Below are 14,376 nucleotides of genomic sequence, written 5' to 3'. Positions count from 1 at the left end.
ATAGGCAGTCTCATGTGTAATGACTATTCCTGCCATACCTGTGCAGCTTCGCACAGTAACAACATTGCCAGAGTAAAACATGAGGCACACCTGAGCCATTTTTAAAGTACAGCTCTTATAAAGCAGTGATATACCTTTCAGTTATTGCTTTTAGATAGTGACGTGTAATTATCTTGTGTTTCTGGGAAAGTGGGCAGGTGTTAAAAAAATCCCTTGGTTGGAACTAAAATACTAACATCTCTGGGGCAGATCAACTCTTCATACAAAAATTTCTCATCTTTAGAAGTGTGATTTTTCAGTGATAACAGAATAAAAACATATAACACCTGGAGTACTGCGTCCAGTTCTGGTCACTACATCTCAAAAAGGATATAGTGGAAATGGAAAAGGTGCAAAAGAGAGTGACTAAGATGATTACTGGGCTGGGGCACCTTCCTTATGAGGAAAGGCTACGGCATTTGGACCTCTTCAGTCTTGAAAGGAGACGCCTGAGGGGGAACATAATTGAGACATACAAAATTATGCATGGGAAGGATTAAGTAGGTAGAGAGATGCTCTTTACATTCTCACATAATGCTAGAACCAGGGGACATCCACTGAAATTGAGTGTTGGGAGAGTTAGGACAGACAAAAGAAAATATTTCTTTACTCAGCGTGTGGTCGGTCTGTGGAACTCCTTGCCGCAGGATGTGGTGACGGCATCTGGCCTGGATGCCTTTAAAAGGGGATTGGACAAGTTTCTGGAGGAAAAATCCATTATGGGTTGCAAGCCATGATGTGTATGTGCAACCTCCTGATTTTAGAAATGGGCTATGTCAGAATGCCAGATGCAGGGGAGGGCACCAGGATGCAGGTCTCTTGTTACCTACTGTGCTCCCTGGGGCATTTGGTGGGCCTCTGTGAGATACAGGAAGCTGGACTAGATAGGCCTATGGCCTGATCCAGTGGGGCTGTTCTTATGTTCTTATAACACTGCTCCTGCATTTCCCGTGTTAGAAAATATTTTTGTTTTTTATTTTTTACAAACACCTAATTGATGGTGTAATGACTATGGCTGTATCTGCTGACACTATACCACCTGTATCACTTACCTAGTACACTTTTAAAGATATTATAATTTATAAAAATGTGTCCTTGGAATAAAAACATGTAATATAGCTTTCTGCACTTTTCCCTTGAAAGAAAACAAAATCTATGAAAAAATAAACATTTGAGAACACTTCTACACATCTTGCACTGATGTGCAGGTTATTTTTAAGATGGAGATGTTTTTTAGTGTGTTTTCTTGTCTGTGCCTGGAATATCTGCTTCATAGCGAATATAGATATAGAATATTGAGCATCATGCCAATCTATAATTAATTATGGCTTGATGTGTTGTCTGAATGTTTTGCAATTGGACAGTAAATGAGAATTAGAAACCCTGATTTGAGGTGAGTTTGCAAGCTGTTTTTTGTGTTAGCTATTCTTGGCATGTTGTGTTAATTGGAATAGTTACATCTATTACTCCGTCTTCAGAGGTTGTTGCACCATTGAAATGAGGTGAATTTATGAAACTGAATGGTGAGAAAATGGAAAAGTGGGAAAGCAGCTCAAAACTGTAAGCTGTTTGTATTATGGAAACTTAAACTGTGGTTTGAGCTCTACACAACAGTTTAGTCCCTTTCCTCGTAAGGGAAATGTCCTAGCCCACTAATCATTTTGGTTGCTCTGCACTTTTTCCAGTTCCATTATATCATGTTTGGCATGTGGCAACCAGAATTGGACACAACACTCCAGATATGGCCCGTGCATCAATTTTTACAATGGCATAATTGGTTGTTTTATTCTCAATCCCTTTTTAATTATCCTGAACATGGAATTGTTGCCCCTCACTGAATTGACATTTTCATCAAGCTGTCCACCAGTACGAAGATCTCTTTCCTGATCTGTCAACTGACAGCTCAGAACCCATCAGTGTATATGTGCTGATTTCTTGCCCGAATGAGCATCATGTTGCATTTACTTACATTGAAGGACATTTGCCATTTTGCTGCCTGTTCCCCCAGTTTAGGAAGATCCTTTTGAAACTCTTCACAATGCCTTCTGGACTTCACCACCCAGAAAAGTTTAGTGTCATCCACAAACTTGACCACTTCACTGCTCATTCCCAACTCCATGCCATTAATGAACGAATTGAAAAGCACCAATCCAAGATCAGTATTCCTTGTGTCATACTGTTTTTCACTTCTCTCCATTGTGAAAAATGCCCATTTACACCAACTTCCTGTTTCCTGTTCTTCAGCCAGTTTCTAGTCTGTAAGAGGACCTGGCCTCTTACTCCCTAACAGTTGAATTTTTGCTGAAGCCTTTGGTGAGAGGTGTTTGTCAGATTCCTTTTGAAAGACCCAGTATATAGTATCAACAGGTTCATCCACATCCACTTGCCTGTTGACCTTTTCAGGGAATTTTAAAATATTCATAAAGCAGAACTTATCCTTACAGAAGCCATGTCAATTCTCTCTCAGCAAAACTGTGTTCCATATTTTATCCCTGATTAGGCTTTCCACTATCTTATCTGGAACAGATCTTCAAGTTCCCTTTTATTCCCTTCCCCATCCACTAAGCCAACAGCTTCACTGTTAATTTTCATGCTTTTAACACATTTGAGGCTTTTATTATTTCCCCTAATGCTGCTCGCAGTATGTCCTTCTTGTCCTCTTGTATTATCTTTTAACATTTTTTTTTTGCCAGAGTTTGTGTTCCTTTTTATTTTCCTCATTAGGTCAAGACTTCCATTCACAGAATGAAGCTTTTTAAACTGCTTATTACCATGCTGGCACTCTCCTGGACTTAATCCAGCCCTTCCTCTTTTGTGTATACACTTCAGCTGGGCCTCTGTTACTGTTCTGAACAGACTCCATGCACTGTGGAGAGACGACTCTTTTTTACCTTCCCTTTCAACTTTTCTAACTAGTCTTTTCATTTGAGGAAAGTTCATCCTTTGGATGTTAAGCATTTTTGTGTCAGATTTGCTTAACACTCTTCCCCCCAACATGCATCTCGAAACAGATTGGAGCATGGTCACCGTTCCTCAATGGTTCTGAAACGTTTACATCCTTTACTAGGTCTTGAGAACCAGACAGTATCAAATCCTAAGTCACCTATCCTCTGGCTCCATGACTATACCTAACCTAGAATTAATGCATTACTTAATAAACTGCAAGACTAACTGAATTATCATTAATAATACAGCCATTTTCCAGGCTAAGGTGCAATCTGGTTGTCATGCCAAACCATGGTTAAGAAAGCTAAGACTGATTTGTTCTAGTGTTGAAATTTACAATTCACATTATGGTCGTCATCTATAGGCCAGTGTATCTAGATAGTGGAGTTCTGAGAAGATGGAAAAAGCAGAAGTTCTGAAAGTGTTCCCCAGTCTGTCCTCCCTCTGCCCAGTTCCGCCTTCTCTGCCTTCCCCTAGCCCCGAATAGCATCACTGCTGGGTGTCAGGAACCAGCTGGAGCTCCTACGGTACGTCTTCCCTGTGCTTAGGCCTCAGTGCAGACTGGTGCTTGTCTCTGCTCCAGCACTACAAGCTTACTGCGGTGGTGATGTGCCTTACAGCATTTGCATGTTGGCAGTTGCCAGGGCAGTGCGCCTCCTGCCAGCACTGCCCTGGCTTAGGAGCTGGTCCTTAGTAAAGTAAGAATTTTTTTTTTTGTTACTGTAATGCCTCTGTTAGTGAGGTACTGGCACATTGGACTCCTAGCATTCTAAGTGTGTTTTACATTAGTATGTTTTTAGCATTGGATGGTGTTGGAAAAAAATGCCCTACTTTTGTTTCCTTCTTTGTTTGGAAAAAATGATATAGCATTATGGAAAAGAAGTTCATTAAAACAGAAGAATTCATAGACACATTAAGTGCTTTATTTTATGGGAACATACAGCTTGTTAAAAACAAGAACAAACCAAGTGACTCAAAACAAATGGAACTATTAGTCTTAAGGCTATATGGTTGTACAAAAATTTTGAATATTTATCTTTATGCTGAAAAACACATATCTCTTTTTAGCTTTCCTGGAATAGGTAGTATTGCCTAGTCTTAATGTTTAGCCTGCTTGCAATTATATCCTTGAGTGTTTTTAAGATCTTTTTTCCCCTTGCATATTCTCATCATTGAGATCTTGCTGATGAGAGCATTTGTCCTGTAGTGATCAATACATAGCTACAGCTGGTTGAAGGGGACCAAATCCATTAAACGGGTGATTTGGTTCCATTTTACCAGCTTTAGCAAAGCATTGACGTTTAAGAAGCCTTCAACTTTTTCATATCTTTGTTAAAGAATGTTTATCATGTAAGTGGGAGAGCTGTATGGAAAATGCGTTGTTTTCAATTTGAAATATCCAGGACTTCATTTTTTCCAGAACTTTTTAGTGTTAGAGGTGTGTCACTTTAAGTGAAATCCAAATGTTTGGTAAGTCACAGAAGAAATATATTGCATTCAACAATTGTCCTTTTCCTGGGGTTTCTTTTGTTACAAAATGCGTGTTTCTTGGCTCTTTGGGCCTCATCTATTTATCACCCAAGCAGAAGGCAATACTATTTCTATGTGTTTATCACTGTTGGTTTTGATAAGAGCAATTGTTGAAATAGCTGGTTAGCACAAGCTGAAGAAAAAGGAGTGGTTCAGCTTGCACTTGAGTCAAATGTTTCTAAGATTGTTTTTAACTATGATCCTAGTTTATATTTTAAAGTGAATGTCATTTTGTAATTCTATACTAACAATACTGATCTTTCTATATACAGCATCTGATAGTATTTTAGTTGTTATAAGCAATTTTTTAACCTCTTTTTGGTTGAAGTTGCATTAACACAGCCCTTGAAATAAGAGTAAAACCAACATGCAGTTTGGATTCTTAAAGATTAATAATTCAAAAAAATAGTAATACATATATTTTATTGAAAACCTCTCAATGCTGAGCCAAACTAGGAGGAGGCAAGCCGTGTGGTAATATGCATTCATGTAAAATGAATGTGACCATACCTGGTCATGGTGGTCATGGTGACCAATGCCCTAGTGACATCCAGATTAGATTACTGCAACACTAAGTGGGGCTACCTCTGAAGGTGGTCCGGAAACTGCACCTAGTGCAGAAAGTGGCTGCCTGTGTGGTTGCTGGGCTTGTCGGTTTGACTCAATTAGGCCGCTGCTTCAGCAACTACAGTGGCTGCCAGTTCATTTCGGGGCTCAATTCAAAGTGCTAGTTTTGGCCTTGGAAGTCCTATATGGCTTGGGTCCAGGAGGGACTGCCTCCTTCCGTACAATCCAACTCATCCTCTCGGGTCAGAAGAGGGAGCCCTTCTAACTGTGCTGTTACCCGCAGAGGTGAGGGGATAGTGGCAGGAAATAGGACCTTCTCAGTGGTGGCGCGCCATGTGTGGAATTCCCTCCCCCTGGAATTGAGCTCCCTCTTTGGAGTCCTTTTGGCAAGGTCTTAGGACCTTTTTATTCAGGGAAGGTACCAGAGGGCATGGCACTCTTTTATGAATGGATTTTAATTGGGATCCAAGTTTTATTGTTTCACTGGTTTAAATGTTTTATTATATATAAAAAAATAAAAAATCTCAATGTTTTTAGTATTTTATTTGTAAGCCACCTCGAGTGCCTTCTTCGGGATACAAAGGCAGGATATAAATTCTATAAATAAGTAAATATAGGTAGTTCATTGCAAAGTCTGTTGGTGACAATGAGATTTCTGTGAATATGCATTTTTATTCCAAGTCTTTAATAGACATACAGCATGTTTGTTGCTTCAACCAGGGCTTTTAAGACAGCTATAAGGCTGGCATCTATTTTTATCAGCTCTATGGAAACTGTTATACAGGTCCAGCTGCTCAAGTGTTCTTTTGGAGGGCAATAGAGTTTCATGTACTGGCCATATCAGGGCAGAAGGAAGCATGGTAGCATTTGATAATGTCAGCATCTGTCACTCCTGTCTGTCAAACGGTTGAAATGTTTTTCAGTTACAACTGTCAGCAGATGCCCAGAGTTCAACTTGTGCTTAGCTAGAATTCAACAGCTGACCTATGTGATAGAATTGACATTTTAGAGTGACTGACCTTGTTCTAATAGAAATACTACATGAGCATTTAAGAAGCTGCAAGTGTAATTTTATCTACGGTTTGATTTGCTGCTTGTTTACTATAGTGCTGCAAAAGAAGATTCAGGATCTGTGACTTGCTATAAATGTCCAATAAGTATCTAAAATATGAACCTTCAAAACTTAGTTTCTCAGCTGTACTACTGTTACAAATGGGCAGTGGTGTTGGCAGCCCTCATTTATACCAGCGAACTCTATTTTTTGTCTATAAATCAGTTGATTGTGCAATAAATATTATGCTATAGTCACAATACCAACATTGGCACATTTGCATTATGAACCATTTTAAGGATTTCTTTGTTGGCTGAACTTGCATATATATATAATATATATATGAACTTGCGCATATATATATTATATATGAACTTCCGCATATATAATTGTGCTGGTAAGAATTATTTTGGAAGTGATTGATATTTCACATAATGAGAAATATTTAATTTTAATTTCATCTATCAAATTGAATCTTTTATATTTAATGCAGCTATATTTTCATAACAGCCAGATTTCAGTTTAGAGCAGTGATTCCCAACCTGGGGTACATGTACCCAGCGGTACTTGCCAGGACCTTTAGGGGTACTTGAAAAAGAATTGAAATAATGGCAGAACAAGGCAGGTCTGTATTAGAATGCCCTACAAGGCAAGGAAAGCAGCAACTACTAGTTTCTGGTCATCAATTCATGTATTATCAGGTATGGATTAATAGTTAAAAACATAAATTTGGAATAACAGCAACTTTATTAATTACAAACATTTTGCTAATATGAGGGGTATAATTATGGAAATGGGCTGCCAAGAGATACTCAAGTGAAAAAGCTTTGGGAACCACTGGTTTAGGGGATCTGTAAGATTTATAAGTAGTTGGATTTGTGAAATATGATACAGGTACAACCTTGTTATACACAGATTTGACTCAACATGAATGGCCACTGCAAATGAGGGAGAATGTGGTGATCCCTGGAGAAGGGGAAAAAATTCATCCCTTCAAAATCGCAGTTTTAAAATAAAAAACAACTTTTCTTACTGTTGTAGAGAGACAATCATGCAAGCAATTCTTTCATTTTTCAGCTGCTTCTCTACAACAGTAGGAAAAGCTGTTTTTTAAACCACAGTTGTAAAGGAACACACTTTTTGATTTTTATTAAACTGCTTTTATTTAACACATTTTATGGTATCAGCAGGAAGTCCTAGACTCAAACCCCTGCGGATGTTGAGACAAGACCTTATTCCTTTTGGAGCAGTGGTGGGGCAGGAAACCTGAAGTGGGTCTTTAAGGTTGTTTCTCCACTGTCTTTTATCCACATATTTTTTTTAATCCACTAGAGCCGGGGTGTCCAAACTTTTAGGCAGGAGGGCCACATCATCTCGCTGACACTGTGTCGGGGGCTGAATAATTTACATTTCAAATTTGAATAAATTTACATAAATGAATATATTAGAGATGGAACTTGTATGAATGAATGAATGCCTTGCAATAGCGCAAGGCCTATAAAAATCCTTGCACAAAGCAAGACTAGCCTTTCCTTCACTGCCACTGTGCTACATCACAGATGTGAAACAGCAAGCAGTGGAGGGAACCCTTGTCCCACAGCTCATGCGAGAGGTCAAACAGTCATCTTCACACTGAGAGCAGTTGTGTCAGGCCAGCAAGGGCTCCAGCAAGTTTCCAGAGGGCCAGTTGCTCATTGGAGACTGGGGGCTCCCCACGGGCCAGATTGTGAGTCCCTGAGGGCCACAAGTGGCCCCTGGGCCAGGGTTTGGGCACCCCTGCACTAGAGGTTCAGAAATGGAACCCCAGTGGATAACAAAGGATGATCAACAACTTATCTGAGCTAAAATAACATTTGTTTTTTGCAGGTTTATTCATGTTTCATTTTAAAATTATTTTAAAATGTTCACATGGTCCTTCCAAGTAATTGTTCTTTGATAGAGACGACATTTCATTTTAGGATTTTGGTGACAAGGTAATCAATGTAATTCAAAAAACATGTCACAATTAATTTTAAAAAAAGTGTCTTGGATGCCATTCAGGAAATTCAAATTTTACTTGGCATCTTTAAATTTTTCAAGACTTTGGTGTGCATTTCTTACATTTAAAAAATAGTCTTCTTTCTAGACTTTGCGGAATAATGGCATCTAGTTTCAGGTAAACCACTTTGTGAACTACTCTTACTGATAGCAGTATATAAATACTCTTAAAAATAACAATAATGGGAATGTAGATGAGTGCTTCAACATGACTTCATGAATGTTACAGTTTGGTTTTGATGCCACTGCACATTAACATTTAATCTACCATCCTTTTATTTTCCATTTAACACTTGTCTCACATTTATTAGCTAACTGGCACCTATTGGTATGGTTAGCAAACATTTTGTGCAACTAATATAACTGCTGATTTCATATTTGTGATCAGTGAGCTGCTTCAATATTATGCTTGGTCTTCTTTTAGATCAAGTCACCCAAGTCCTATTGACACATTTGCCAGACTAAGTAAATGCACAGTGTGGCTGCAGGCCCATAAGCTACCTGCATTGCTTCAGTATATTGGTTGCAACTTCTCTATAGCTTGAATGTTGGTTTTTCCACAGAGGTGCCCAATAGTGCATGATTCTTATTCTTACAAACTGGAATAGAGGTAACAGCTGGAATATGTGCGTAATACGTATGTTCTGTCATTTCTACAGAAGTGAAACAAGTGTGGGCCAAGTGGAACTAGAAATATTACTTGCCCCACCAATAATGCCAGTAAACAAATAAATGCATGGCAGATTTCTAGTTGAAAACTCAAAGCAGATGATGGATAAGCCCTCGTCCCTGCATTGAGTTTACTCATTTTGATAATTGTGTGAAAAATCAGATAATAGTCATTGTGTATAATAGCCATTATTAACCTCATAGTTCATTATCTTTATTCTTCATGTATATAAAGTTTAGCTCCTAAGAACTCTTTGTAGTGCTCTACTTAGTGAATAATTTAGCAAAAACCTCTCAGAATTAGATGCTTTTTAAAAAAAAGCTGGAATAAAGAGATTTCTGGCAAAAATATCTGCAAATGTTTGCTCATACAATCAAAGCTGCTGTGATTTTGAAATTATTAGCTGCAATATCCACACATTAACTCTGAATTTTATTGTATATTGTAATGTGAGTTTTCTTAGTCTTACATTAATTTATAGATAACATATATGCTTGTACAGGCAATGCTGTATTGCCAATGCACATTCAGTGGCCTCCACATTTTCAGGCAGTAAATGTTTCAAAAATTGTTAATAAAGTGCTTGATTTCATATTAGTATTTGTCTGATATTTTATAACTTCACCTAAAGAAGATCAAAGAGAATTCTTCTTTCAGCCCATGTTTAGTTCAGCTTTCTCTATTGGTTGTTCGCACCTGCCAAAAATACATACTTCTTTACATTCCATAGTATTTTAACTTCATATGGGTACATAAAGAAGTATGTGCTCTGGGCAGGTTTTAATAGTTGCTGAGCTATCTGCTGGATGATACTGAAAGCATTTTCCTTTGTCTTTATTATTCTTAGATACAAAATGCCTGTTTCCAATTAGTTGCAGGAACAATGTGTTATAATTTTAAAGATTTTTTAAAAAAAATAAATAGCTTTATTGCTGACGCTATAAATTCCACAGTGTGGTTTACCTGCTCGGTAGTTTAAAACATTTTAAAGCTCATTGTTTCGCCTTGAGGGTGTCAAGTACTTGTCCAGACTTCTGTTGCTGCTTCTTGCTGTCTATCAAGCTTGCAAATGAAGAACAATAACTTCACTGAATGTTGGCTGTGCAAAATACCTTTATGAAATGGAAAGTTGTACTCCACTTTGGTCTTGGGTTGCCTTTAGAGTCTTCAACCAGGTTTCAGCCTGTTGTGTAATAGTATCTGACGTAGATATCCAAATGAAATTGAAATCTGCATTTTAAAAGTTCCAGGATAGTATTTTGCTGTTCCCAGTGAGGCTTTGTTTTTAAGCTAATTAGGGAGGATGATGCAGAAGGGGAATAAAACCTAGATGGAAAGATTTGGTATTTAGTTGAGTGGCAGCACAATCCTAAGCATGACTACACAAAAGTAAGCTCTATTGAGTTCAGTGGGTTTTACTGTCATGTAAGTGTGTATAGGACTGCAGCTTGTATGTTGTCAGTCCATCTTTACTAAATTCTTCAGGAATCATTGTTAACTTCACACAACACTTCATATATTTCAGCATAGAATTATTTTCAGCTTTGCTACATTTAACAGTTTAGATACATGTGAGATATTTAGCAGTCTTAACTACTCACATGTTCTGTAAAATTTGTGGCATAGAAAGCTCAAGACTGAGTTGCAAGATCCAGTTAGAATGTGTTTGTATTTATGAGATCACTTTTTCTGAAGAGCTGAAATGTGTATAGTTTTGAAATATGCATAATTTTGTTTGTGAAGTTAATCTGTGATTTGAAACTGGAAATGTGTTTCCATTTGAATACTAATTTTAAAAAAGCTTTACTTGAGCATCTTAAAAGTCCTGAGAGAAGAAAACAGTGAATTTCTGCAGCCCATGGCAAAAAGCTAGTGCAGCTGATAGAGAGCAAATCAGAGCTTCGCAGTGCTAACACAGTACTACAAGGAGAAACAGCAATGCAGCATAAGAATTACAACTTGCTCATTTCAGATTGAACTGAATTGAAATTATGCTCCATAATAAAGTACTTTTAAGGCAGAATGTGACAAGTATCTTTTAAAACAATGTATTGCCATTCTGTTTTCTTGTGTGAATGACAGAGTTGCAAAATGCTAATTAGATAAATGAGGGTATGCATTTTCTTAAAATGAATACTTTAAAAAATGTTTCAACATCAGTAGCTACATTATGTATAACACAGCTAAAGATTTCTTAAAGATTTCCAAACAAATAATCACTTGTGGTATTTGCATTAAAAAATGATTTCTTCAGAGCTGCTACTTCACACTACATATGCTTGGTATCTAAACATGCTGGCATTAAGTGTCACCAACGTTAGAGATTAATATAACAAAATGCAATCTAGTAAATGATACATGCAGACAGGAATCCTTTAAACATGTGGCATAATGCAGGACTTCTAATGCTCTATTACCTTAAGCTTATCATGCAGCATTTGCAGTTGGAAGAGAGGTAATGACCTAGAGAGAGACATCAGCAGCAGCCATCTCATCTTGAGTGTTCGTTCACTCTATTCGCTGATTCAGCTCTTCGTTATGGTGGGAGGGGGGAGCAGTGGGGAGGTGTCATTGAATAATTTCACTTTCTAAAATAGTTATAACCTAAACATGAGCAGTAATGTGAATGAGCAGTAATGAGCAGCTACTTGTTCTTAAATTCTAAAGTGTGGATGCGGAAAAATAACTTCCTATGCCTGCAAGTATCCAGTATAAGGCTGCTAGGAAGCTCAAAAAAGGATAAACTCTTTTTGCTTCTTGATTGAAAGCAACTAAGAAGAAAATGTTCATGAGATCTAAAAAATTCAGCATATACCTTCACCACCACCCCCTTCTCAAGAAAGTATTGTGTCCTCCTTGCTCTTTAGTTGTTAATACTCCATTTCTTCTTGCTTTGGGTTTTAGTTTCCAGGCAGATCTGTTGTAGCGATTTTCCATCTTCAGAGGTCAAACACTGTCGAGGTCAAGACTTCTACACGCACACTACTTAGGCTGTGTCCTTTGCCACTTAGAGGCACTAGCAAAACTGTTTCAGCTTTATAGGCAGCTAAGCATTCGAAACATCCACTCCCAGGCAAACAGGCTGTTTCTGCCTCTCTTCCCTGACCATATTTAGTCAACCACTGCAAAAAATAGTCTGTTGGCTGTTGGTTGCTGTTTCAGAATCAGAGGGTGGCTCTATCTTTTTCTCTGCCTATTGATTGTTCATCCTGCAGTCCCGTAACTGCTCAGCCATTCTTGCTGATATGTTTTTAGCACTGCCAGATAAAATGGACTCTTGTGTTTCTATTTATGGTTTTTCTAGAGTGTTTTATTTTATTTTTTATTCAGAAGCCTGTAACTTCTGTAATTACATTTAAAGGCACCAGAGAGCAAAATGGGGGTGGGGGAGTGTTTCAGATTGCAAGGGAAAACTTAGATCAAGCAGCAATGAAAAAATGATTTTCTGTAAGACAGTATGCTTAAGAAATGCTTGTTTTGTGAGAAAATAGAGAGAAGGAATAAGGGCTAACTCATATCTGATTAATAAGCAACATTAAAGAAACTTAAGCTCTTGTGCTTTATTTTAAAACTGCTTATTTAGTAAATACACTGCAGTGTGATTTTTTTTTTTTGTCTATTGGGGTAGTAAGTTTGCTTTTTAAAGAGCTGTTAGCAAGGGAGGAAGAGCAAACTACTTATCTTTAATTATTCTTGCTATATTTTACTACTATACATCGTATTACTTCTTTACAATATTTTCATTCTACCTTTCCTTTCAATCAGTAGGCAGTTTAGGTAAACAGAAGGCAACAAAAGTAGTTAAAATATCAAAGGATACAAAAACAGTATTTGCCAATTTACAAAGATATAATAGTTGTTTCGTGAATAATTGTGCCTGTATATGGCATGCATGCATATATAGTTGTCTAATTCTGATGTGTCCACTGTGTGGGCAACCATGCACAGATTAATGTGACAGGAAAGGATGCAAATAGAGCACCAAGTTAAGCTAGGGAAAGACATCCTGAGTTCCAGCTGCCACCTGGGCATCTGGGAGTGGGGCTAGATTCAAGATCACTTCCAAACTGCAAGTCTCATCCTTCAAGGGAAGTGCAGCCCCATCTAGAACCTGACCCATAATCCATAACCTTAATCACAAGTCTTCTAATAGCTGCCCTTATCCAAATGTAATTTCAGTCTATTATGGACCTTGGGCAATGATTCTGAACTTGCAAAGCCTGCTCAGTATGAAATGGGATAAAGATGTAGAGGTGGTTGTCATCCATGTACTGATGGCATCTAGCTCCCTGATGTGTGAATATTAAACAGCTTGGGGAACAGAATTGAACCTGCGAGACACTGAAAACCAAATGCCTTGGTGTCAAGAAAGAGCCTCCATACCCATCTTCTGGAATCTGTTCTCTAGCAAAAAATACATCCACTATAATACGGTATTCCCCAAGTTCCAACCTGGCTAGGCACCATGAAGGATACCATGATTGAGGGTGTCAAAAGCTGCTGAGAGATTGAGCAGAACCACGAGGGGCACAGTCCTCTATCTGTATAGGCCATCCAATAGGACAGCAGGCTCCAACTGTGGCCCACAAGCCAGATTCTCCATGCGGTGCTTGTTGGTCTGTGCCATAGCCTCTTATCCTATCTCACTAACCTGCACTGGGCAGCTGCATGCACCCAAAAATCAGGATACAGTGGTTGCTGGAGCAATGGGCAGTGGAAGCAGCTACCCAGCATGAGTCAGTGAGGAGGTCAGATGGAAAGATAAGAGGCTGCAGCATGGAAAGGTAAGTGCTGTGTGAGGAAGTCTTTTTCATAAAAGTCCTGCTGTTTGGAGACCACTGCACTAGGGCAATCAAGCTGTGTCTGTGCCAAACTCCAACTGGAAGCTGTATTGGAAAGGGTTTAGGAAATCAGTCTCATCTAGGTTGGAGTATCCTGTCCTAAAGATTCATTTGCATGCCTGAATAAAACTCCTTTTAGAGAAATGTACTGTGCAAATGATGAGGGGTGATCCCATCTCAGGCTTTCTGTGATCAAGCTGTCTGTAGTAGGGCTGTTGGATGGAGCCAGTGGTTGGTGGCAGGAACCTAGTGTGTGCAGAGCAATGTGTATGAGAGGTACAGGATGTGGCAGGTGATTGGATTGTTCCTTAAATATTTGAAAGTATCTGAGCAATAATATGCAAACTAGAACTTTTAACCCATAGAACGTGAACACATAAAAATGTCTTTCCTTCTGTCCCCAACTGGCCCTTTCTGTACTCCAACTGTAGCAGCACCTTTCTTCTAATCAAAATAGTTGATTCTAGGTATTCTCTTGGTGAATTAGGTGGGTTTGAAAGAGAAGGAAGGTGTTCTTGAACCAAACAAAAAAAGAGTTTTGTGGACGTAGTTTTAAGAACTAGAGAAAATTGATTTAGTACTCTCATTCTTGTCCTTGCGCTCACATATATAGACATGGATAGCAGCACCATTTCATATTACTGCAATATAATCTAGTATTGAATTCCATTCATGCATTTTTAAGAGGAGGGAGG

The 14,376-nt window shown here is 38.4% G+C and overlaps 1 protein-coding gene and 1 long non-coding RNA gene across 2 annotated transcripts in view; one reads left to right on the top strand and one right to left on the bottom strand.

Moving 5' to 3' along the window:
* MIB1 (MIB E3 ubiquitin protein ligase 1) overlaps positions 1-14,376 on the top strand; it is a 60,566-nt gene that overhangs the window by 26,909 nt on the left and 19,281 nt on the right. The gene's annotated exons all lie outside the window — the stretch shown is intronic.
* On the bottom strand, positions 9,756-11,906 carry LOC136649623 (uncharacterized). Its single transcript, XR_010794413.1, has 2 exons — positions 11,258-11,906; positions 9,756-10,166 (listed from the first exon to the last, which is right to left on the bottom strand). It is a non-coding gene; the product is annotated as an uncharacterized lncRNA (long non-coding RNA).

Source organism: Tiliqua scincoides, chromosome 4 (assembly GCF_035046505.1).
Source record: "Tiliqua scincoides isolate rTilSci1 chromosome 4, rTilSci1.hap2, whole genome shotgun sequence".
Classification (NCBI taxonomy): Eukaryota; Metazoa; Chordata; class Lepidosauria; order Squamata; family Scincidae; genus Tiliqua; species Tiliqua scincoides.
Note: the sequence above shows the minus strand (reverse complement) of the source record. Positions and strands in the feature narration are given on the sequence as shown.